This window comes from Mustela lutreola, chromosome 13 (genome assembly GCF_030435805.1).
Source record: "Mustela lutreola isolate mMusLut2 chromosome 13, mMusLut2.pri, whole genome shotgun sequence".
NCBI lineage: Eukaryota > Metazoa > Chordata > Mammalia > Carnivora > Mustelidae > Mustela > Mustela lutreola.
The window spans coordinates 33,971,686-33,994,542 of NC_081302.1; the positions used below are offsets into that span (position 1 = coordinate 33,971,686).

General features: G+C 38.7%; 1 long non-coding RNA gene across 2 annotated transcripts in view; it reads right to left on the bottom strand.

Annotated features, from left to right (window-relative positions):
• The window catches only part of LOC131814006 (uncharacterized), a 41,699-nt gene extending 19,213 nt beyond the window's left edge, over positions 1 to 22,486 (bottom strand). The window contains exons 1-4 of one of the 2 annotated variants that reach the window (XR_009347085.1): positions 21,595 to 22,486; positions 20,673 to 20,796; positions 14,329 to 14,420; positions 13,454 to 13,573 (exon numbers count right to left, since the gene is read on the bottom strand). This is a non-coding gene — a long non-coding RNA (uncharacterized LOC131814006). Of the gene's footprint in view, positions 1 to 13,453; positions 13,574 to 14,328; positions 14,421 to 20,672; positions 20,963 to 21,594 lie in introns of those variants that run through there. The other variant, XR_009347086.1, reaches the window with a different exon arrangement.
• Between the last annotated feature and the right edge of the window lie 371 nt (positions 22,487 to 22,857).

A 22,857-nucleotide genomic window follows, 5' to 3' on the forward strand; every position in this document is an offset into this window, starting at 1 on the left:
TGAGAAGAGAAGAAGTTCGGAGACCATAGAAAAGTTTGAAATGTTAAGATCTGATTTGTTCAGGTAAGAATTTACTGGACAAATACATCCAATGCAGAAATATTATTTTAGCAATGCAAATATTCTACTTAATTGAATATCTGCTGAAAGGCAAAGGTTGGTAGAAGATGTTAGGGGAATGTAAGGGAGGGCTTGATGAGCTCATTTCTAATTGTAAACACGTAGCTCATCACTCCAAATATGACTGATCTATTTTCAGATGGGAAGTTCTGTTAGTTCTGAATTTACCTAAATTATACGTAAACTTGATGACTACATTTTAAGAAGACATATTGGAAGAAAAATATGGGGTGCCTGAGAATATATTTTTGGTGGGTGATTTATTTTCCTTATAGTAAATACCTTCCAGAAATAAAGGGTATTTAGAATTAAATCATTTTTCCTAATGTCATAAAATATTTTTAGAGAGGGTAGTGAGGTCCCCTCCCTTTCCACAACCAGCTCCGGCCCCCTTACTTGTACCTTCCTTGGCAGATTTTTAGTTCCCCAAATTCGTCGTGAGCTGTGATCCTGCCCAAGGCGGCTTCAGCTTCATTACAATAATGGTTATATTTCAGGATCAAAGTTTCACTCTAAATAAGTAGGTGGTTGTGCCTATGGCAGAAAATCAGGGACAGCTCCTCAAGAAGGAAGAATAGACTGAAGGATTAGGTAAGGATCCCCGCAGGTTGTACAACATATTTGCCAAAGCCCTGGGAAGATTCCATTTTCTCTAGGCCATGGGCACTGAGGGGCAGCCAAGACAAGGATATCTTCTAATCACTTCAGAATGAAGATGAAGCAAAAAACTATAGTTCCTACAAACTTAGATTGCTTATAAAATGAATGAATATGTTGTTAAGAGATCCCTTCAGTGGCCAGCAAAGTCTTCAGGTATCACAGACATCACTCTTGAGAAGTTAAAAATGACAAGAACAAGACATGACCTGAGGATAGCAGGAACATGGTTATAGCCCTGGAGGCTGACCTGGGGTGTCATTAGCGACCCTGCTCAGCGCCTGGGGGATAAAATGGATTTGAATGATGTCATATGCGTCATGGCTTGCTGGAATTATGTTTCTTCAAAAAATCTTCAAAATATGTGTTTTAAAAAAGCAACTGAATCTCAGTAAAGCCATTAAAGAAGCAAAAAGTCAACTGGGAACGTCTCTATTCAAGCATACATTTATGGGAATTAATATCATCATCATCATCATCATCATAAAAATAGCTACCATTTCATAGGCTTTACTATGTACCCAACAGCATGTTAAATATGTAACATCGGCTATCTTTTTAAATGCTCATTCATAACTCTTTGAAATAGATCTTATTCTCATCTGCATTTCATAGTCCAGACATTAAGTAATGGGCTCAAAATGGCACAGCTAGTATATGGCAGAGTTCAGAGGCAAACTCGGATCTGTCTCATGGCAAAGAGCAAGAGCTCAATCATTATTCTGAATTAGGCAAGAATAGTTTTGTCAAAATCTACAGGTTGTATCTACAGGTGAGCTATATTTTGTCTATTACAGGTTATATTGTATTTTACAGGTTAGCTATGATATGTGCTATAGGTTGTTTAATGTATGTTTGCTCACTCCTCTCTTACCATACCTTCTCAGCTGTATTTTTTTCTTACCTCAGTTATTTATTAATGTATTTGCTTCTACTTCAGAGTCCTTTTTAAATCCTAACAGCATAGACAAGTAAATGAAACAAACAAGTAACCTTATTTATAAGTGTTGCTTTAAAGTCCAAAGATCTGACAAATTAAAAAAAAAAAAAAGGAATAAATATACTCACTGCCAAGGGCAAAACTACCTCTGAGCATTATGCCTTGAGTACTTCACAGCATATTCTACATTTCAATATTGAGTAAAGATAGGAAGTAGAGACTACAGCATACCTAAAATGGTATTAGCAATGACAGTTATTACCACAATAGCATCGAATCCTCCATTTTGAAATTCTGAAGGCGTTGTGTAGAGCCATCTCTGTGAAAGCTCTTCAGTCAGCAAAAGTGATTAAGACCTTTACTATACATCTTATTCATAAGCACCCCTGAGAGCAGAGTGCCCACTCACAGTGATGAGTTAGTGGGTCAACCTGAATCATAAGAAAGAATGAACCTGACTGAATCACCCATTCCACTTCCTGGAGCACCTGGTTTTTCTTGGACCACTGCCTTTCACAAACCGCCTCAGCCAAGGTCTCTTTAGCTTATGAAATCTGATAAGGTCACAAGCGGAGGAAGTGTAGTGAGATCCACTGCAGTGCTCGTGCAAGCGTTGGGAAACCCATCACCATCTGAAACCAATGCACGTATGTTTTCTGAAGTACAGCACTCTACAGTTTCCAGTCATCTCGACAAAACCTTCCAGCGTGGCCCTGGAAAGCATGGAAGAAACAGAGCTGTTACATTTCAAAATGATCGAAGCACAAAGTCTCTGATAAGGGCGGCTGCTGACCTCATGAGTCATCTAACACCCAGTTGTGGCGTGAGAATTATCCTTCTTGCTGGACAGCCTGAGAGGCTCCCAGCACCTCCTTCTCCCAAGTCTCTACTTGGTCTTCTCACTTCCACCCTCCAGGACGAGTGAGTGGGCTCTCACATGTATGAACTGGAAAAGAGTCACTTGTGTGAAAATAGTTTTAAATCGTATTTTTGTTTTAGCTTGAGGAAGGCAAGTAATGAGAGGGAGGCCAGGAGACACGGACTGTTAAAACCCCTGAACGTTGGCATTTGCCTTAGGAACACACCAGGATATGAAACCTCTAGATTCGGATCATTCATATCGGCATGCCGATGGTGAGCCATCTCTCCTGAGTAGATTTACATTAATTCAGCTCACAGGGATGGATCTATAAGTCATTTACGATGAAAAATTTAACTGTCAAAAAGGTTAGATTGATTGAGTTGGCAGATCGATACACTATCTCCCACAGTCCAGCTGTGTGGAAAACCAAATCATCTGAAGTTTGCTTGGTGAGCATGGATGGAATCAGAACAGGACTAAGAGAACCTCAAGGAACATTCGACATTCAGCCAATAAAGGAGGGTCTTTCCAAATCTCCCCTGATGATTTTGGCCTCTGTGACTTGGCCGTTTCTCAGCTTCTATAGTGGGTGAGCCTCATCATATGTGTTGAGGCTTTCTCCAAGACAGGATAGGAAGCAAATGCCTAAATTTCTGCATACTGAATTATAAAGTTAGAACCACATTCTAGCTCTCCTTTCTGATATTCCTTCCTCAATTCACCTCGATTCAAGTGTCAATTGTTCCCAAACTCTTCTTCTACCATATTTAGATGGCTCATTGTATTCACTGTGTAAGAGTTTTCTAACTTTAATTAATTAATTAATTAATTTTTTATTTTTTTTAAAGGTTAACCTTAAAAAGAATAATAAAATAACAGCAACCTTATTTCCCAGTTCTTGGGGGACACCTCACCATCATCTCCAGATATAGACATGAGCCTTTAATTTCAATATAAGGTCTGTCATCTGACAACTACCAAAAAGTGACTAAACTGTGCCTGTCTCAGACATATTTGTCCACACTATTGTATATATGATAACAGGAATTGTGTTCAGATACACACCACACACACACACACACACACACACACACACATACACACGATAGTTACAAATTTACACACAAACGAAAAGTGTTGAATATATCCTTTGCTACTCAAGGTAACCCAATCCATAAGGCTAAGAAAAGTGAATGCTGACCAGAACCTTCCAAAGTGGTCATAAGGTTTTGGCTACTATAACTTACAAGGTATCAGACATTGTAACTCTGCTTCAAAACAGAGATTGCCAAAATTTTTGCTCAGGAATAACGACTATATTGCTAAATGGGTCATGCCTGGTTGTTCTGTCTACTTCTCTTCCTGCTTTGTGGACACATTCTTATTAATGCAATCATGGCATTTAAGTACTAGATGAGACCAAAAGAAATTCTAGTTAAGCCTTCTGCTTCAACCTAACACCACACAAGATTACCTAGGGCTTACCTTTTCAATTCTTAAAGATTTCCTGAAGCAAAGACCCACAATTTTCCTCCCTCGTAAGTTCTAGAGTTTAATCAAGAAGTTCTTTATGGTGTGTAAACATAAGTTTTCTTGTGACAAGTCCATTTCTGTTTCTGATCTCTACTGAAATAGAAAAATAATAACTTGGTTCTTCAAGAAATAGGATTCCATAGACTTGAAAACACTGAAGTTATCCCTAATTGCTTTTTTCCCAGATTAAATTCCTCACAGTCCTTCATTTTTTTCTTCACCTACTCTATTTCCTAACATTTTAATTACCTTTGCTTCTTCCTGGGAGCTTACCAAATTTTGTAGATCCCATGTAAAATACAGAGAGATCCAACCCTGCTTAAAATGGTGTAATAAATCTCTAGTAGCTTCTCCTAATAAATATTTAGGGAAAAAGGGAAATTTTTCTCAAATAAATATTTCATCCCATCTCACATATTAAGTTGTGCCTATCACTTCTAATATGTTGATTTAGGAAGGAAAAGAAACTGTATGCTATCAGTCTTCCTACGGATCTGTCTCTTATTCATCCTCATTTTGGGGTTGCTGATGCTCAGAACTTTTGTCTAATAGTTCTCTCCGCCTTTAGCCTGTTTACCTTTCTCGGTTAGGAATCATCAAAGGCCTACCATTCAACCTAAATTCCAAATTCCTCCAGCGAGTCTGAAGCCCCTGCCTGAGCAATTGGTGTTTATTCAAGTTTACAAAAAACACCAAGTCTTTCCTTTATGATCTTCGTGAACATTCCCACAAGCAGCTTCAATAGAGTGAACAGATGATCATTACAAATGAAGGCCTTTCTATTAAAAGTTGAATAGTGATTTTAACAATCAGGTTGAGACAGAACCTTGAAATAAGAAATTGGTAAGCAATGACAAGGAGATGTTTAGGAGAGCCCTCAAATTACAAGGAAAGTTAGAGAAATGCTCTGTGACCATCACAATCTGGGGGAATTATGGCTCTTTTTCATGAGAATTCTTGTAGAAACAATTGGATGAAGGGAAGGTATTGGGCAATGATTAGGAATCCAAGAGAAGAATGGAAGAGATAATATGGAAAAGGTTAAAAAGTAAAATAGAAAATCTTCATCAGTAATTAAGATCCCAGATGCATGTGCTCCTTTGTTCCTTTTGGTTGTATTTCCATCCTAGAGGACATGTTAAGAAGATGTGTCGCTCGTGTTTAAGAGCACAGACGCTGAGGGTCAGAAAGTCTGTGTTCCCCTCTCAAGAGTTCTGTGACAAACTTCTGTAAATTTCATCGACCATCCATTCCTTTTTCAAAACCATCTCACAAATACCTATTATATGTCAAACATTTTCATAAGCTGTTTACAAACATTTAATCTTCATTACAACCCAAGGAGATAGAAAATCTTAAGAAACCCTGTTTTACAGATGGGGACATGGATGCCCAGGGAGATTAAGTAAATTGCCCAAGGCCACACACCTAGAAAATGGCAGACGCAGACTCTGAGCCCAGGGGGCCTGGGTTCAGGGTCCTTTGTTCACCACTCCTACCAAGGTTGCCTTTAGAATTAACGGAAACAACTTTCAATTCTTCATCAAATAGCAAATACTCAATAAACGGCAGAGTTTCTGTGTTTGCAGGTGCGTGCGGTGATAGTAACCGTAATTGAGTTTCTAAAGTTGCGGATTAAGAGGATTTCCAAGGGTGTGGGAGGAAGCGGTATTGTTGATCAGTAGGTGGAGCTCTTTCCTCTGATTATGCATTTACCCTCTCCTTCCCAGTCCCACCCCACCCTACCCTACCACCACCACCACCACCCCCACCCCGCCACGCCCCTCCCCCACCACTGTGCTGTCCGGTATTCAGGTAATGCCAGATGTATCAGATACTAAACTGAGACTCCATCCATGCCCCATCATAAAAATTTCATAGAAAGTCTATAATAATATTTAAAATGTGTGTCTTTTATCAAACTACATTTGTAAAGAATCTATGGAGAGTCTAACAACGCTCATTTTAGTGCCTCTATTCAGTTGAGTAAAGTCAATTTTCCTTGCCGTGTGAAGCAGTGTTGAGAATAACAGATAAAAGACACTTTACCGTGTCTATAAGGCTATCAAAATACTCAGCTTACATAATCATAGCACTTAATACTTCACTCAGTTCAAATTATGTTTACATTAATTAACAACAACTTTGAGTAAATTGGTTCTGGGATAATTATACCCATTTAGCAGACTAGAATAGTGAGCCCAGAGACATTCGATGAAGTTAAATGAATCAGGAGAAATTATTACTGGGACGTAGGATTTTGGGATCTTTCTCTAGTGCTTTCACCACTATAAAATGTTGGCTATGACTGAAGTTCTGGTAGTTTCCTCCTGTGCTAAATGGAAACCACATGTGGCTCTATCAACAGGCAATATGAACACTGAGTTTGAATCCTATTTTCTGCCAGTTGTCAGCTATGTGAGGTTGGGCAGAGTATTAACTCCCTCTCCTTTGGTTTTGGTAAATGGGGATACTGATTGGATAAACCTCGTAAAAGAAAATGCCATGATCCAGATAAAGCATTTAGAGTCATCCCCGGGTCTTAAAGAGCCTGTGACAATTGTGCAGCATTACTGTTAGCTACTTTCCCTTCCTCCTTTTCTTGCTCTCTTCGTGCCACAAACACTTGTGGAGAACCTGTGTAGACCTAGGTGCTCCATAAGACGCTGAAGGAGACGCTAGAAATGTGAGACCCAGAATTATAAGTCAGGCTTTTCGTTACCAGCTATGTTAGCAGCAATAGAAAAGCCACAGCCATCAGGGAGTTCAGGGAGCAGAGAATCTACTGTCACTGACATGTTTGTGTTCTATTTTCCCCACTGGAAGTAACCATTCATTCATTCCACAAATGTTTATGGAGCACATACTCTGTTCAGTACACAGTGCTAAATGCTAAGGAATTTAAAAATAAAGGTGTATGGATTTCACCCCCAAAGAATTGAAATTTCACTTGAGAAACAAGAACTATACTAACTAAGTGATAGAAGGCGAAGAACACATGCCACAAAGAGGGGCAAAATTCTTTTATAGTTCATTTATATAGTTAGTAAGACAATCATTTAGCATTTATTGGAGACAAACAGTTTATGTAATACAATCTTATTTTTTTTAAACTTTATATGATTATAAAAGATTATCTAGAAAGAAAAACTGGGTGAGGGGGAGGAGATGTGTTTTTCTTTCTTTCCTTTCTTTGTATTGTATTCTAATCAAATATTTTAATTAGAAAAAGGTTTACTGGGGGGAAAAAAAAGTATTAAGTATCTCCTAGCTTTTTGTGAGAAAAATCAAGTATCCTCCAGGCAGGAAAATTTAGTGAAAATAAATGAATGGGGCAGCCAGGAGACTTTGCTTGACCTTGAACAATTGACTCCATTTCTTAATAACTTCAGTTTGTTGTCTATAAAATGAGGATAATAACTGCATTGCTCTGATCACAAGAGTGTTAAAAAGATACAGGGAGAAACAGTCAGTAGGAAAGTTCTTTAGATTGTACTGAAAGTGGGCAATGGAATAAACCAAAGCTACGGGATGGATAATGTGTACAAATGAGATAAGACTTTCATTACTGGTAAAACAGAAGTAATGACTCTATATTAGTACATATTCCACATCAGTACCTTATGGTGAAAACTGCTCAGAATCGGCCCCTTGGATTCATATTTCTGGGTCCTCTCAGCACCTGGGGCCATGCTTTGCATACGATAGAAGGGCTTTTAGAAATTATAGTAATATTCAGGAGATTTGGCAAATAAATTTTTAAATTTTTGTTATAGAGAATTAAATTGAGTTTTATCATTTCAATAGATGCAGAAGAAGCATTTGAGGAAGTAGGTCTAGAGGGAACATACCTCAACATATTAAAGGCCTTATATGAAAAACCTACAGCAAAAATAATATTCAATGGGAAAAAACTTAGAGCTTTTCCCTTAAAGTTAGGAACAAGACAAGGATGTCTACTCTTGCTATTTTTATTCAACTGCAAGTCCCAGCCACAGATGTTAGACAACATAAAGAAATACAAGGCATCCAAATTGGTAACGAATAAGAAAAACTCCCACTGTTTGCAGATGACATGGTACTATATATAAAAAACCCTAAAAACTCCACCAAAAAACTACTAAAACTCATATATTAATTCAGAAAAGTTGCAGTTATCCAAAATCAATAGGAAAGTTGTCCAAATTCAAGGGACAGAATTGTTGAATTGTTGAATTCCTCCTAAACACTAACCATGAAGCATCAGAACATGAAATTAAGAGGGGCACTTGGATGGCTCTGTTGGTAAAGCATATGATTCTTGATCTCTTGGGATTGTGAGTTCAGCCGCATGTTGGGTGTAGAGATTACTTTAAATAAAAAATCTTTTTTTTTAAAGTGAAATTAAGAGAACAATCCTATTTATTTACTATTATTGTACCAAAAATAGTAAAGTACCTAGGAACAATTTAACCAAAGCAGTGAAAGACTTGTACTCTAAAAACTATAAAACACTGAAGAAATTGAAGACACACAAACAAAAGGTTTGTGCTCATTGATTGCGTATAAATGTTATTAAAATATCCATACTACCCAAAGCAATCTACAGATTGAATACAATCCCATCAAAATACCAACAGCATTTTTCACAGAACTAGAACAAACAATCTTAAAATTTGTGTGGAAACACAAAAGAACTTGCATACCAAAGCAAACTTGAAAAAGAAAAACAAAGCTGGAGGCAACCCAATTCCTGATTTCAAGTTATATTACAAAGCTCTAGTAATCAAAACAGTATGGTACTAGCACAAAAATAGACACTATTCTAGTCTGAAATAGAACAGAAAACACAGAAATAAACCCACAATTATATGATCAATGAATATTAGACAAAGGAGAAATGAATATTTAGTGGGGAAAAGAAAGTCTCTTCAACAAGTGGTGTCAGGAAAAGTAGACAGACACATGCAAAAGAATGAAACTGGACCACTTTCTTAAGCCATCCACAAAAATAAACTCAAAATGGATTAAAGGCCTAAATATCAGACCTGAAACCATAAAAATTCTAGAAGAGAGCACATACAGTAATCTTTCTGACCTAAGCCACTATAACATTTCTCTAGATATATCTCCTGAGGCAAAGGAAATAAACACAAAAATAAACTATTGGGACTACATAAAAAAAAAAAAGTTTCTGACCCGCAAAGAAAACAACCAACAAAACTAAAAGGCACCCTACTGAGTGGAAGAAGATATTTGCAGTGACATATCTGGTGAAGGGTTTGTATCCAACATATATAAAGTACTTATAGAACGCAACACCAAAAAACAAAAACTCAAATTAAAAAATGGGCAGAAGATATGAACAGACATTTCCCCAAGGAAGACATACAGATAGCCAACACACTCGCAAAAAGATGCTCAACATCACTCATCATCAGAGAAATGCAAATCAAAAGCGCAATGTGCAATTGATGGCTAAAACCAAAAACACAAGCAAAAACAAATGTCGGAGAGGATGTGGAGAAAAAGGAGCCCCCTTGCACTGTTGGTGGGAATGCAAACGGGTGCAGCCACTGTGGAAAACAATGGGAAGTTTCCTCAAAATATTGAAACTAGAACTACACTATGACCCAGTCATTGCACTAATGAGTGTTTACCCAAAAAATACCAAAACACTAATTCAGAGGGATACAGGCATCCCTATGTTTATTGAAACATTATTTCCCATAGTAAACTATGGAAGCAGCCCAAGTGTCCACGGATAGATGTGTGTATAGATAGATAGATAGATAGATAGATAGATAGATAGATAGCTATTGTTCAGAATGAAATTTTGCCATTCAGAATAGCATGCGTGGATTTAGACAGAGTAATGTTAAGCATATGTTAGAGAAAGACAAATACCATGGGATTTCACTCATATATGGATTTTAATAAAACAAATGAGCAAAGGAAAGAAGAAAGAAAAAAAAAAAAAACAAGAACAGACTCTTATCTATAGAGAACAAACTGATGGCTACCAGAGGGGAGGTGAGTGAAGGATGGTGGGGATTAAAGAATATACTTACACAGTGTAAATATATAAGCATATATTTACAAAGTATAAAGAATATACTTATTAAAAAGAAAAGTACACTTATCTTGATGAGCACTGAGTGGTTTAGAGATTTACTGAATTACTATATTGTGATATACACCTGGATTTATTACAATGCTATTTGTTAATTATACTGGAATTCAAATATAAATAAATAAATAAGCAATTTTAGCTATCTTCCCCCAAAAAGTAAATTTGAGTTTTATTCCAGTTTGAAATAGTCTAGTTACCGATTATTGATTGTATTTCTATATCTGAGTATTTACCGGGTGTTACATTTCTCCATTTTTTTTTTCCAACTACAGAACACAGTATATTGAAAAGCATATGATTCTAAATAGTCACAATTTTAAAAGGCAAAATCAGTGGCTTGAAAACTAATCTTGATTTCACTCTGATTCTCTTTTCCCTCCTACAGTATTTAACCAGCCTGGTGCTTGGCACATAGCTGAAAACTCCTTACCTGTGTGTCGAACTGGCCTGAATTCGAACCTGAAATCAGATTTTCAGTTACTAGTTATATTACCATATATTATATGAGGCTAATAATTCAAGCCATGTATTTAATTTGAAAAGGTGTCATGGGGACTCCATTTCAGCCACTGTTAAACACTGTGGTATTTTCACATAGTGGGAAATGTTAACAGCAAAGTGTGATAGCCACCATTCAAACTTTGCCTCTGGGTTTCCCTATCAATCAGCTCTAGGGAAGAATAAAGTAAAATGTGCACAGTCTCAACTTTCCCATCTCAGTGTTCTCTTTCTGATCATTTTACATACAAACCCAGAATATTTTTCTATAGACCCCTTGCCTCTTTCACATTGAAGTTAAGAGCCTAGACAAAGAAAGAGAGGTAAGAACATTAAAGAGGGAAAATCTATAAAAACAAGCATATGTACTTGTAAAATACAGGAATAAAAGAGAGATGATTGATCTATTTCTTTAAAGCGTTGGAAATCCTTTGCTTCTTATGCTAAATATCATTGCTAGCCCTTTAAAAAGTAAGTTAAAAAGAGCAGCATGTTAAAGTTTCCCAGCTTTCCTAACAAAACAGAGCATTTGACTAAAGCAGAAGATGCTGATTTCTTGAGTGATTTACTTAGGAAACCCAAACTGTCTTGGAGGGATCTCTTGAAGTTGCTTGAGGTGTCAGTGGAGAACTGGGCATATCGGGGTTGGGGGGAGGGCAGGACACATTAGGCCTGCCAGTATGAGCTGATGTCCCTGGTCACCCAGTGGTCTGGATCTCCAAAGGAACAGAGAAACTCGTTTCTGGTTCTTATCTTATTCATATTCAATTCACAGTGCAAATTCCACTTACAACCTTTCAAAGACCCTAGTATACACAGAGAAATAAACAGAGTAATGGGGAGCTCTGTGGTTAATTTCCTATACAAATAACAGCAGGGAATCATTTTCCTATGGTGAGCTCATGTGTGTTAAGGAAACAAAATGTAAAGGCAGCAGAATAAATATCAATGATAGTAAGTCCAGAGGTGGAGTGTGATCCAGCCTCTTTGGTCTGTTCTGTCCGCAATGAAAGCTGAGGATACAGCAAGAGCATTAGAGGACTTAGTAACTGTGACACAAGGGAAGGCTTTGATCACTCGCCTCGGCACCCCACGCCCACCCCCAACCCCCACCTTTCCCATCTCAGTAAGAGAAGCAGTCTCCTTCCCCAACTCAGGGATCTCTGAAGATTGCGCAAGTTCTTTAACAGCTTCCCTTAAAAAAACCATACAATTAGAAAACGCCATATTGCAAGATTTCTTTGCTATGGGTTCTTTCATTTTACAATTATTTTCTTTTTCAAAAAAAATAGGCGAAATAATCCAAAGTGTGGAACTGTGTGATGGCTTCTACAGAAGGAAGGCTATGTAAAATAAAAGAGAAGGCCATCTTGAAAACTCACTCGAGCAGTCTTCTGTTTTATTTGGCAATCTCCATTTAGTTAAAGAATTAGGGTTGTGGAATGGGATGATGGATACTTAAAACACCTAGGAATGCTAGAAATTCTTAATTACTGAGAATGGGTAAGAATCAATGTGTTGCTTTACTTAGATGTTCTTGTTCAAACCACAAGTGTCATCATTTTACCAGTGACTGCCAATTTTCATTATAAACAAAAATATAAAAACTTCCTTGAAGGAGATAGTTCAATCTTTGAAAATTTAGCAAGCACTTTGATATCTTTAGTACCTGTGACTTTATGATCAATAATAGTTATAATTTTCTGAATTCACAGATTTGGAAGTTATCAAATAAACGGGTAGAATTTTAATTATTATTGACCTAATGATAAGCCCTGGACTTAAAAAACAAACAAAAAAAATCCTTGATATTAACTCATTTATTTTTCATTTGTCTTTAGTAAAAGAGGATTTCAGAAAAATCAAGATGAAATTATATTGGTGATTTGGGTTACTGGGATCTTGACTATTGATTAAATTCCGATTCCAAAGGAGCAAAAGCAGAGGAAACAGATTCCAGTTTTTGGTCCGTAACTCACCGCACAACTTTAAGTAATTCCCTTAAACTCCCTGAATATCAGATTCCCTCACCAATTAAAAGAGGAAGGTCAACAAAAGTGATCTCCTTACGATTTTCAAATGCTATGATTTTATGATTGTTAGGATGCAGAAAGACAATAGTGAACATTTTTTTTTTTCTTTAATGGAATTAGTGGGAATGTGGATCAATTAAGGTTAGGAACCTAGATTGTAGTTATCAATACCACTGACTAGCTGAGTGAGCCAAATTAAGCCCTTTTTGAAACAGGAAGGAGTATAAAGAAATTAAATTAAAGCTGAATAATTTCATGCAACTCCCTTAGTAAGCTTTCTGGATCTCACTGTTCTTGTCTGAAATACGAAAGTGATTGACTAGATAAACTCTGGAAGCTTCTAGCTCTAAATTTCAATGTCTCTGTAACATTGTTACAAAAATGTTTTGACCATTTCTATTTTCTAGATTTGCTCTATCCTAATGGTGGTTAAATCATCATTTTCTATACCAATCACTGTAAAGACCAGTTAATTACCAGGAAATCACTTCTGATCTATTTATCACTCTTCAAAATAATGAGTATGGTCCAGGCGTTCATTGCTAGGATAGCCAAATCTCATTGATGAACCATTTCATTCATTTATATTCATTGAGTTTCATTCAGTAAATAGGCATTGAGTGTCTCTGCCTTCTTAAGTGATGACTAAGTCTTTTGACTAAAACATTCCACTTCTTTAAAAAAACAAAACCACTTACCTTCCCTGTGCTGCTTTAACCATAAAATTGTGACCACGGATACTTCCCTCCATTATAAGGGCTCTGATGACTCATGACATTTGCAAGGTGCACTGAGGTCCTTCATGGAAGGCACTCCATCTGTTGCAGAGTGTAATTAACATTATGAGTTTACCAAAGAAACATAAGAGTCATTGTTAAAGAGCATCGTGGGGGCTGTCTTGTCCTTTAGTCATAAGACACCTCTGATGTGGAGGAAGGTAATAATTTATAATAGCTCCTAAAAGTAACTTGGACATGAAAAGAGGTAGTTGTTTTTAAACTCAACACAGTCTTTTTATTAATTAGAGGAGCAGCCATGGCAATGTATTCAACATGTTTTATTTTTGAACTAATAAGAAAAACAATTAAGTACCATGCTCTGGAGGACATGTTGGTGTCTATGAATGCCAAAGAAGGTAATATAATATTCATATGGATTAAGCAAGCTATTCTTTAGGGAGTTCAGTGGCTACAGAGCTGGGAAATTCTGGTTCCTTTGATCAAGAGTGGAGAGATGCTGCCTCTACCATCTTTTATATGTGCTTTCATTCTGCAACACACAGAAGCAATGTTAAGAGAAAGGGTATCTATTTCAGGACTCTAGATTGCTTGGCAATGCTAAGTGAAAGGTTTCCCTGATCTCAGCACCTCCTCCAGGAGGCAGGAAAGGCTCTGGGGAAGTCTCAGGGATCCAGAGAATGGTTCTCAAGCAGTTCCTTCTGATAAGCCTAAAGCACCATGCACATTTAGGTCCTAACTGAAGATTCTTGGTGATGCTGCTGCTGAACATGGTGTTACTGATGGGGGTATGTGATTATTTTGATGGCTTGGGGACGAGAGCTAATTGTACTCACCATAAAACACAGTTGACAATTCAGTATCTCTCACCTTCAATAAAAGAGGGAGGGGAAAGAAGAAAGAAAATTTCTGGCCTTATCCAGAGACTCTAGAGACAGAAATAGATGAATTCATTGATAAGCTTTCTGAGAACTTAATTAAATTCATATTTATCTATGTATTGTTCAAAAGCAGAACTTGAAATAATAAGATGAAAGTAATAATAGAATGAGAATAAAATGTTATACATGTCCTTTTGGTATTTGGCATGTTTCTGGCATTTTCTATGCTGCTATTAAAAGAATATGATTCTACTTTTCATAAATTTAAACCATTGAAAGGTTTGAGGCTGGGCAGGAAGGATGAACAGTTAAAGCACAGGAGATTTTTTAGGGTGGGCAGACTATTCTGTATAATATTGTGATGGTGTACACACGGCATTATGTATTTGTCAAAACCCATAGAACTGGATAATGCAAAGACTGAACCCCAATGTAAACTATAACCTTTAATTAATAATGATATTCCAGTATTGGTTCATCACTCGTAAAAATGTGCCACACTAACACAAAATGTTAATAAAAGGGAAAACCGTGGAGGTAGAGGAGAGATTAGTTAATGTAGTTCCTGCTCAATTTTTCTGAAAACCTAAAATTGCTTTTAAAAATAAAGTCTATTCATTTAAAGACATTTAAATCATCGCCTAGTCTAAAAAAGAAGGGAAAGCTTTTATGTTGCTATAAACAAATTCAGTTTAAACAAAAGGAAGTCAAGGAGGTTATATTTTTGAAAATACCGATGACCTCCCCTTATTACAAAACAACACATCAAAGCCAAGCTTGACTGTAACTACCCCTTTAACCTGCAGGTATACTTGTCATGTTCAAAAGAAGCAATATTAACACGGAGTTTTTAGTTTATTTTGAACTAGAAAAATGAACTGAAGTACCGATTTTTAAAGTAAAGATCAGTGGTGATCGCTATGAAAACTATGCCTGTATTCCTCAATCCAGAACCAAAGATAAAATATTTCATATCATATAAGACTACAATATTTTTGACCAGTGTAGATAACACATAAACAGGGAGGCAGCTAGATCACACAGTCAGCTGAATTCTATGTTCTCAATTCTTGGTACTTCCTATTCTGGGAATCTCATAAACCCAGATTCAAATGTCATGGGAAAGTGGAAGTGAATACACTGTTCTTTATGGTAAGTCATCTGGAATCAAATGGTTATGATATAGTAATAATATTTCATATTTGTGCAATGTCTTTATGTCCTGAGTCATCTCACTAATGGGTAGTCAGTTAAGTCATAAAACACAATGGTAGCTACAAGGAACAATTGTGTTAAAGTTTTGAGGATTATCAGGATCCAATCTTACAAACTCCATTAGGACTAAAACTATAGTTGAAGAAACACTCTCATGGTCCTACTTTAGATAGCATTGTCTTTTGAGGCTGCAGGGTAATATTGCAGTAATCTATCAAGATCATTGCGGTGTGGCTAACTCAGGAAAAGTCTTAAAATAGGTAAAATTGACTTTGGAATACCTTCAGGGATAACTAATTTCCTTTATTCTCAGAAACAGGTTCTTAGTACCCACAACTAACCAGGGATTTTTTTTCTCCATCCTGCCCCTAAAACATTTGCTGCTCCTTGCCTCACCCCATTGTTTAAAGGACAGGGCCTAACCCATGGTGGCCCGTATAGTCCTACTCTCCTCATTCATGTTCCTGCTGCTCCTCCAATACCATCCATTGGCTTACTCATTCTTCACTGACTCCATTTTTTTTTTTTCTTACACTCATTCACTTCATCACTTATATATTCCATGTTGAGTGCCTATTATTAAACTAGATACAGGGTTAGGGCTCCATAATATTGCAGATGATAAGAGAGATGTGGTCCCTCTACTCATGGAGTTTATGAGTCTATCTAGATAGACAAACTTTAAACACGTATGACTCGAATGAATATTTAATTATAAAACTGAGAAGCGCTATATAGGAAAATGCCAAGTTTTGAGAATGTGTAAAAAATAGAGCAACTTAACCTGAAGATGTCAGAAGATGTCTGAGTAAGAGTTGGCCAGGAGAAGTTTGAGGCTGTGATGTTTTTTATTTGGCCTAGCCTACCATCAACATGCTGAAACCTGCCAGTCTTGCATTTCCACTTTGGGACAAAGCTCCCTATTCCTTTTGAAATGCAATGAGCTAATCTGATTCACCATAGTATTGATATATTGTGGAAAAAACTCTTGAAGACACCTTCAAAAGAACCTCTTCTCTGACTCAACCCCATACGTTTATGTCAAAGGAGATATATCTGCCTCTCTGGTGTCCAAAGACCAGCTATCTCTAACTGAGGCAATGTAAGGTCAATTATGATGAGAAAGCTGATGAATGAGCTAACTTAGACAGAGTGGTTTATGCTGCCTCCTTTACCTTTATCTGGGCTGGACCAGACAGTGAGCCTCAGGTATATGTCACCATGGCCAAGATGGACATCTTGGTGCTTCTCTGGTCTCACAACCTATTTTACCAGAAGACAATCACTGGTGCTTCTCTGGTCTCACAACCTATCCTACCAGAAGACAATCTACCATAGAAAAATAAAAAATAAACTCATCAGTGGTGGTGACTCCTTCTGTCACTTTCTATAGATTTTCACAGAAGGACCTTATAGTTATCTCTTGGCCTTGAGCTACCTAATGAGATAGTCTTTATTGGAGCCATAAGAGCCATAAGAACCCAAATGGTTCCAGCATGATATTGGGCAGTCAGCAAACAGAACCCACAGGCACAAGTGTGAGGTAGTTTAACTCCAATGTGTCCCTACAGTGTCTTATGTCTCCCCCTTATAAACACCCCATATCACAGGCAACTGCCCACTTGGTGATACCTGTTTGGTGAAAGTCTACATTGTTATGTCCCACTTGTCAAAACGATATCCATACTTCTTAATCAAAACTTATCTGTTCTCTGTACAGTATTTGAAAAACCTACTATCACTATGGTACAATTAGTCATTACATCAATTAAGAAGTCAGCCAGTAAAGTGGTGCCTGGGTGGCTCAGTCAGTTGAGTGTCCAACTCTTGGTTTCTGCTCAGGTCATGATCTCATGGCTCATGGGATCCAGCCCCATGTCAGGCTCTCATGCTCAGTGGGGAATCTGCTTCTCTCCCTCAGCCTCTCCCCACCACTGTTCTCCCAGCATAAATGAATAAATCTTTTAAAAATCATTTTAAAAAGTCAACCAGTAAAAATATATTGAATGATTGAAGTAGTTGTGTCCCAATATTCTTGTACAAAATACCCTCCCTCTACTTTACACTTTGACTTTTCTTAGCCTCATTTTTTTCTGTGGCTAAAATGAAGGAGTTGGACTTCAAGATGAGCTTTGAACTCCTATAATCTATTTGATATAAATGGGTTGTAAAAGTGTAATCAAAACATTTTTCTCACTGATATAGGTTTCTCCTTCCAGGAACTACAATGCACATAGGTCTACAAGTCTTCCCAACTCTGTGTCAGCTAGCAAGGTTTTTAATAATCTGCTTTTTTCCACCATCCTCTTTATGAGAACCTTCTCCCATCATTAGAACTCTTCCCCTTCTCTAAGTTCCTCATATTCTATTTTCCCAGGCCTGAAAGATGTGCATTCTGTCCTTTGTTTTTTCCTTATATTTATGTACTTATAAACATTATTTAGAATTGTTCTGTGACATTATATATGTATAGAATACCGTGTGCATTGACTTGTTATTTGTTTTTTGGGAGCAACACATTTTCTGATATCATCAATGCTAATGATGTATAGAACTAGTTCATCCACTTAAACTTCTATTTCCAATATATGAGTGTGCCATAAATTAATGATTCATTCATTTACTGAATATACATTTAGGCCATTTTCAATCTTGTGCCTTTACAATAGCACCACAAGAACAATCTTCTTAAATATTTCTTTGGCCATGTGTAAGAGTTTCTCCCAAGAGTAGATGCCAAAGCATAGAATTCCTGGTCACAGATCATATATATCTACAAATTTACTGGATATTTACAAGTTATATAAATGGCATGGAATTAGTATGCAGAATATAGAAAGAATTCCTAAAAATGTGCAAGAAAAAAATGATTAAATATAAAATGGACAAATGATACAAATAAACAACTGAATAAAGAGAGACCCCACTTGGCCAATAAATATTAGAAATATGTTCAACTCAGCAGTATCCAGGGAAATAAACATTAAAATAAACAAACTCAGAAAGTGGGCCACTATTTCATACACCTCAAAGTGGAAACAATTTTAAAGCCTGGTGGGGGAAAAACAAAGGATACTGGAGCAGGAGTAGCAGAAGTCATCCTGTGGGATGACAATGAATGACTTACACTCTCTGGGCCTTTGTTATTTCACCTGTATAGTGAGGATGATCTCTAAGAATCCTGAAAGCCCTAACATTTCCCTAACTTCTTGCTGTTCAATTAAACATGATTCCACCAACACTGTATTCAGGAGGACATACAGGATACATTATTTGTCTCAGCCAGTGTGTTGGAGCCTGCTAGCATTGATGGACCCTGTTTTGATGCATTCATTTGTTCTCTCTCTCTCTTTTTTTCCCAAATATTTATTAACGACATAGAACATACTGGACATCTGGCAAGTTGTTGCGCTCCTGGGGCAGGGAAGAGTGAAAACGAGAACCTCTTAAAGAGATCATACACAGAGATCACTGTTACGATGTGCAGGAGTGGAGAGGAGGAATAGGAGATGCTATAACGCAGAGCTAGTAGAAAAGGATTCCCAAACACAGCCCGGTAGAAACAAAGCTGGAAGGTTGAGCACATCATCCACATATAAGGAGGAGCAAACATAACCAGGGAGAAGGCAACAATCGGCATGAGGGAAGATGGAGAGGTGAACAGACTGTTTCAAGAGTGGTCCTTAAGAGGTGAAGGGTGAAGAGGGAAGGCTGTAGGGAAATACAGAGTCCAAGAGTATACCGACTTTGTAAGCTATGTTAGAAGATTTAGCTTCTCTCTCTCTTTTTTTTAAAGATTTATTTATTTATTTGAGAAAGAGAGAGAGAGAGAGAGAGAGAGAGAGAATGCATGTAAGAGCATCAGGAAGGGCAGAAGGGGAGAGAGAAAAAAAAAATCTCAAGTAGCCTTCCCCCCCCCGGCCCCCCACGCATGAAACCCACACCCTGGGATTTGATCTCACAACCCTGAGATCATGACCTGAGCCAAGATCAAGCGTTTATGTTTAACTGACTGAGCCACCCAGATGCCCTGAGAAGGTTTAGCTCTCGGGGCACCTGGGTGGCTCAGTGGTTTAAAGCCTCTGCCTTAGGCTCAGGTCATGATCCCAGGGTCCTGGGATCGAGCCCCTCATGGGGCTCTTTGCTCTGCCGGGAGTCTGCTTCCTCCTTTCTCTCTGCCTGCCTCTCTGCCGACTTGTGGTCTCTGTCTGTCAAATAAATAAATAAAATCTTTAATAAAAAGAAAAGAAAAAGAAGGTTTAGCTCTTATCCTAAGAGCAAGGGGGAGTCACTGATGGCTTTAAGGCAGGTTTTAAGACTGAGAGATTGAGGTAGAGTTTAGAGGTCAGTCTGCAAGGCTGAGGGAAAGGAACCCAGCTAAGAAGCCACACAGGAAATGGCACAGAGCCCTGGATGCAGAGAGGAGATGGGAGTGAAATGGTTAGATCAAGAGATTTTGGCCCTGGTTTGATTAAACACGTGAAGGAAGTGAAGAGGAAAAATCAGAAGGACTCTCAGGTTTATGGCTTGAGCAAATGTGGTAAAGGTGATGTTATTCCCTGAGATGCAGGCCACAGGTCACAGGCCAGAAGGGGCTCACCAGGAATGAAGAGCAGCGGTCTACTAATTAGCATATGTGATTCTGAAACCCTACTGAGCAGTGCTGCCTAGAGATTAGGTTTGAAAATTCTTACTATATAGTAGGCAATTGAAACTCTACTGGTAGATAATGTTATCTCCTTAGAACATCTAGATTGAGAAGAAAGAGCAAAGGAGATTGAGAACATGTCAGAGGGGTAGGAGGAAAAACCAGGAGAGTGCTGTCTTAAACACACACATACACACACACACACACACACACACACGAGACAGAGTGAGCAACAAGTGTCAACAGCCCCTGAGATCCACAGAATTTTCTATTTTTAAATATAGTTACCAATTCTCCTTCAAGGTGGGTCTTAGCAACAATAACCTTTCAGGAAAGTCCCATGATGGATCGTAGACTTAACCCTATCCCAGAGCTGATTTGGAGGGATCGATTCATGACTTCCCTGGGGCATTGGGGTGACTTATGGAGAATTTACCTTGCACTTGCTGCAGCCCCCAAGGAGCATCTGCCCGGATAAAAAGTGTCCTTTCTGGCTTTACCACGCTTGTCACTCACACCTGCATGGTCCCAGTGGGGAAGGCAGCCCTCATCAACTTGTTCTGCAGGGACAAATAAGAGTGAACAGAGAGCTACCAGGCGATGCTGTAGAGTGAGGTAAGAAAGTGTCCCGCCGATATCAGCGGAAACTCCCCAGACGCAGAACGTGATGGCGCATTTAGGAATGTAGCCAACATGATAAGGAACATCTCCAGTTGTGGGGGGTGGGAGAGGAAGGCAACTGACAAGGACTCGGGGACCTTATTCAGGACGCACGCGGCACAGATCATGCCAGCATTGCTAGCTCTGAGCTCCCCCAAAGAAAAGTGGAGCCGAATAAATGTTCCTCTGCTTCTTTAACCCCTTCCAAACCACCGCATGTTCTCCAGCAGGTGCCATTTTATACTGTTCGTCCATCAGCTACTCCCCAACCAAGCACTCCTGCCGCTCTTCAAACAAAGACCTTAACGTCACGGCTCTACTTATTTAAACACCAAAATACAAAACAAACAAACAAACAAAAATCATGATTCTTTTGCTCGCTGTTTCTTGACTACAAACTGGACAAATCACAGGAGAGAACCCATATGGAAATTTCAAATAATTCTGTCTCAGGGAAGTCAAGAGGGCGGTAGCCTCAGGGAAGGGTGATGAAAAACGTGAGGTTCGCAGGAGGCAGAGACCCCACGTCCTAGAAATCTTTCCCAAGTACTAACAGAGAGAGAGTGGGGGGCGGGGGGGAACACACACAATGTCTGTCAAGACCGTGTAACGCCAAGTGTGTATTTCAAAAGGTTAAGAGGAAGCAAAGGGCAGGCAGTGTCTATAGAAATTTTCAGTCGTGTTTTCAAATCACTCACGGGATCGAGGTGCTGAAAGACCTGGAGGCCGGGGATTTATGCATAATCGGATCATTCAAAAACCCAGAAATGGCTGCCAGAGGAAAGTACAATGTTCACTTTTGAAATCACAAAAAAAGCTTTGTTTTCAGCAGGCTGAATTGACTGAAGTTGAGTTTCAGTGAGGCATGTTTTGGCTTTGGGTGTCATTATTTAGTTTGGCATCCTCGCCAAGGAAACCTTTTTCTTACTTCGCCTGTTGTTTTCCTTCTGGTGCTACAACTGTGGAAGTCCAGGCAAGATCCCGATGCGGCTGCGTATTTAAGTGCGAACCGGCTCCCTGTTTACCTTTGATTCTGATGAAGGGAGTGGGGGCGCGCGCGGGGTCTTGATTGCTTGCCAGGACTTGTAAAGCCCATAGATGTGTGCCTTGTCTCTTGAATAATCTGGAAAATCAAGTTTAGCTGGTTTGATCAAAGGGTTTGCGAGTCCGTTGAGAACACTTGCATGCAATCACTATGGATCCTGTACACATCCACCCGCCAAAGGCCCCAAAGCTTCGAGCCCCGCCGGAGATAAAGGGTTATGTATGTTGCGCTTGTGAATACCCAAGGCGGGAATTCTCCATTTTACTGTCGCTGGCTGAGGTCTGCACCCGGGAGACACTCAGACAAAGAACACACCCTTAATCTGAGCGACCTAAATCGTGATGGAAAACTTCTCCAAGGCTGCTGCGATCGGCCCATTTCAGTCCGGGGTGGAGTGAGGGAATGAACGACCCCCTCGCTTCGCGCAGTTCATCCGGAGGCGGGAGGGTCGCTTTAAATAGTTTAGATAGTTTTAAATAATAACAGTGGAGCGTTTTCTCGTGTTTGGGGGGAACCCCTTTTTCATGGGAAGCTTCCAGCTACAACACCTGTGGAGGCAACTTTGATTTGAGATGGGGGAGTGGGGGGGGGGGGGAGTAGAAAGGGACCGGTGCGCATTCTTTGTCATACGTCCTCCTTTCGGGCAGGTTGGTCACGTGGGCGAAACTTGAGTACTCTGTCAAGAAGTGATTCCCCAGCTCAGAAAACTGCAGGGCACGGTGTGAGAAAGGGGAACAATGCAAACCAAAAAAAAAAAAAAAAAAAACCACGCGTCGGAACATCTGCATCAGGTCTGTCCGGTGCATGAACCATGCGATTAGGTCTCACCAGTTTATTCCAAGCCCCCATGCTTTGATTTCGATTTAATTCACTTAAAACAAAACAACAAAACAAAACAGCATCATCTCTCTTGGCA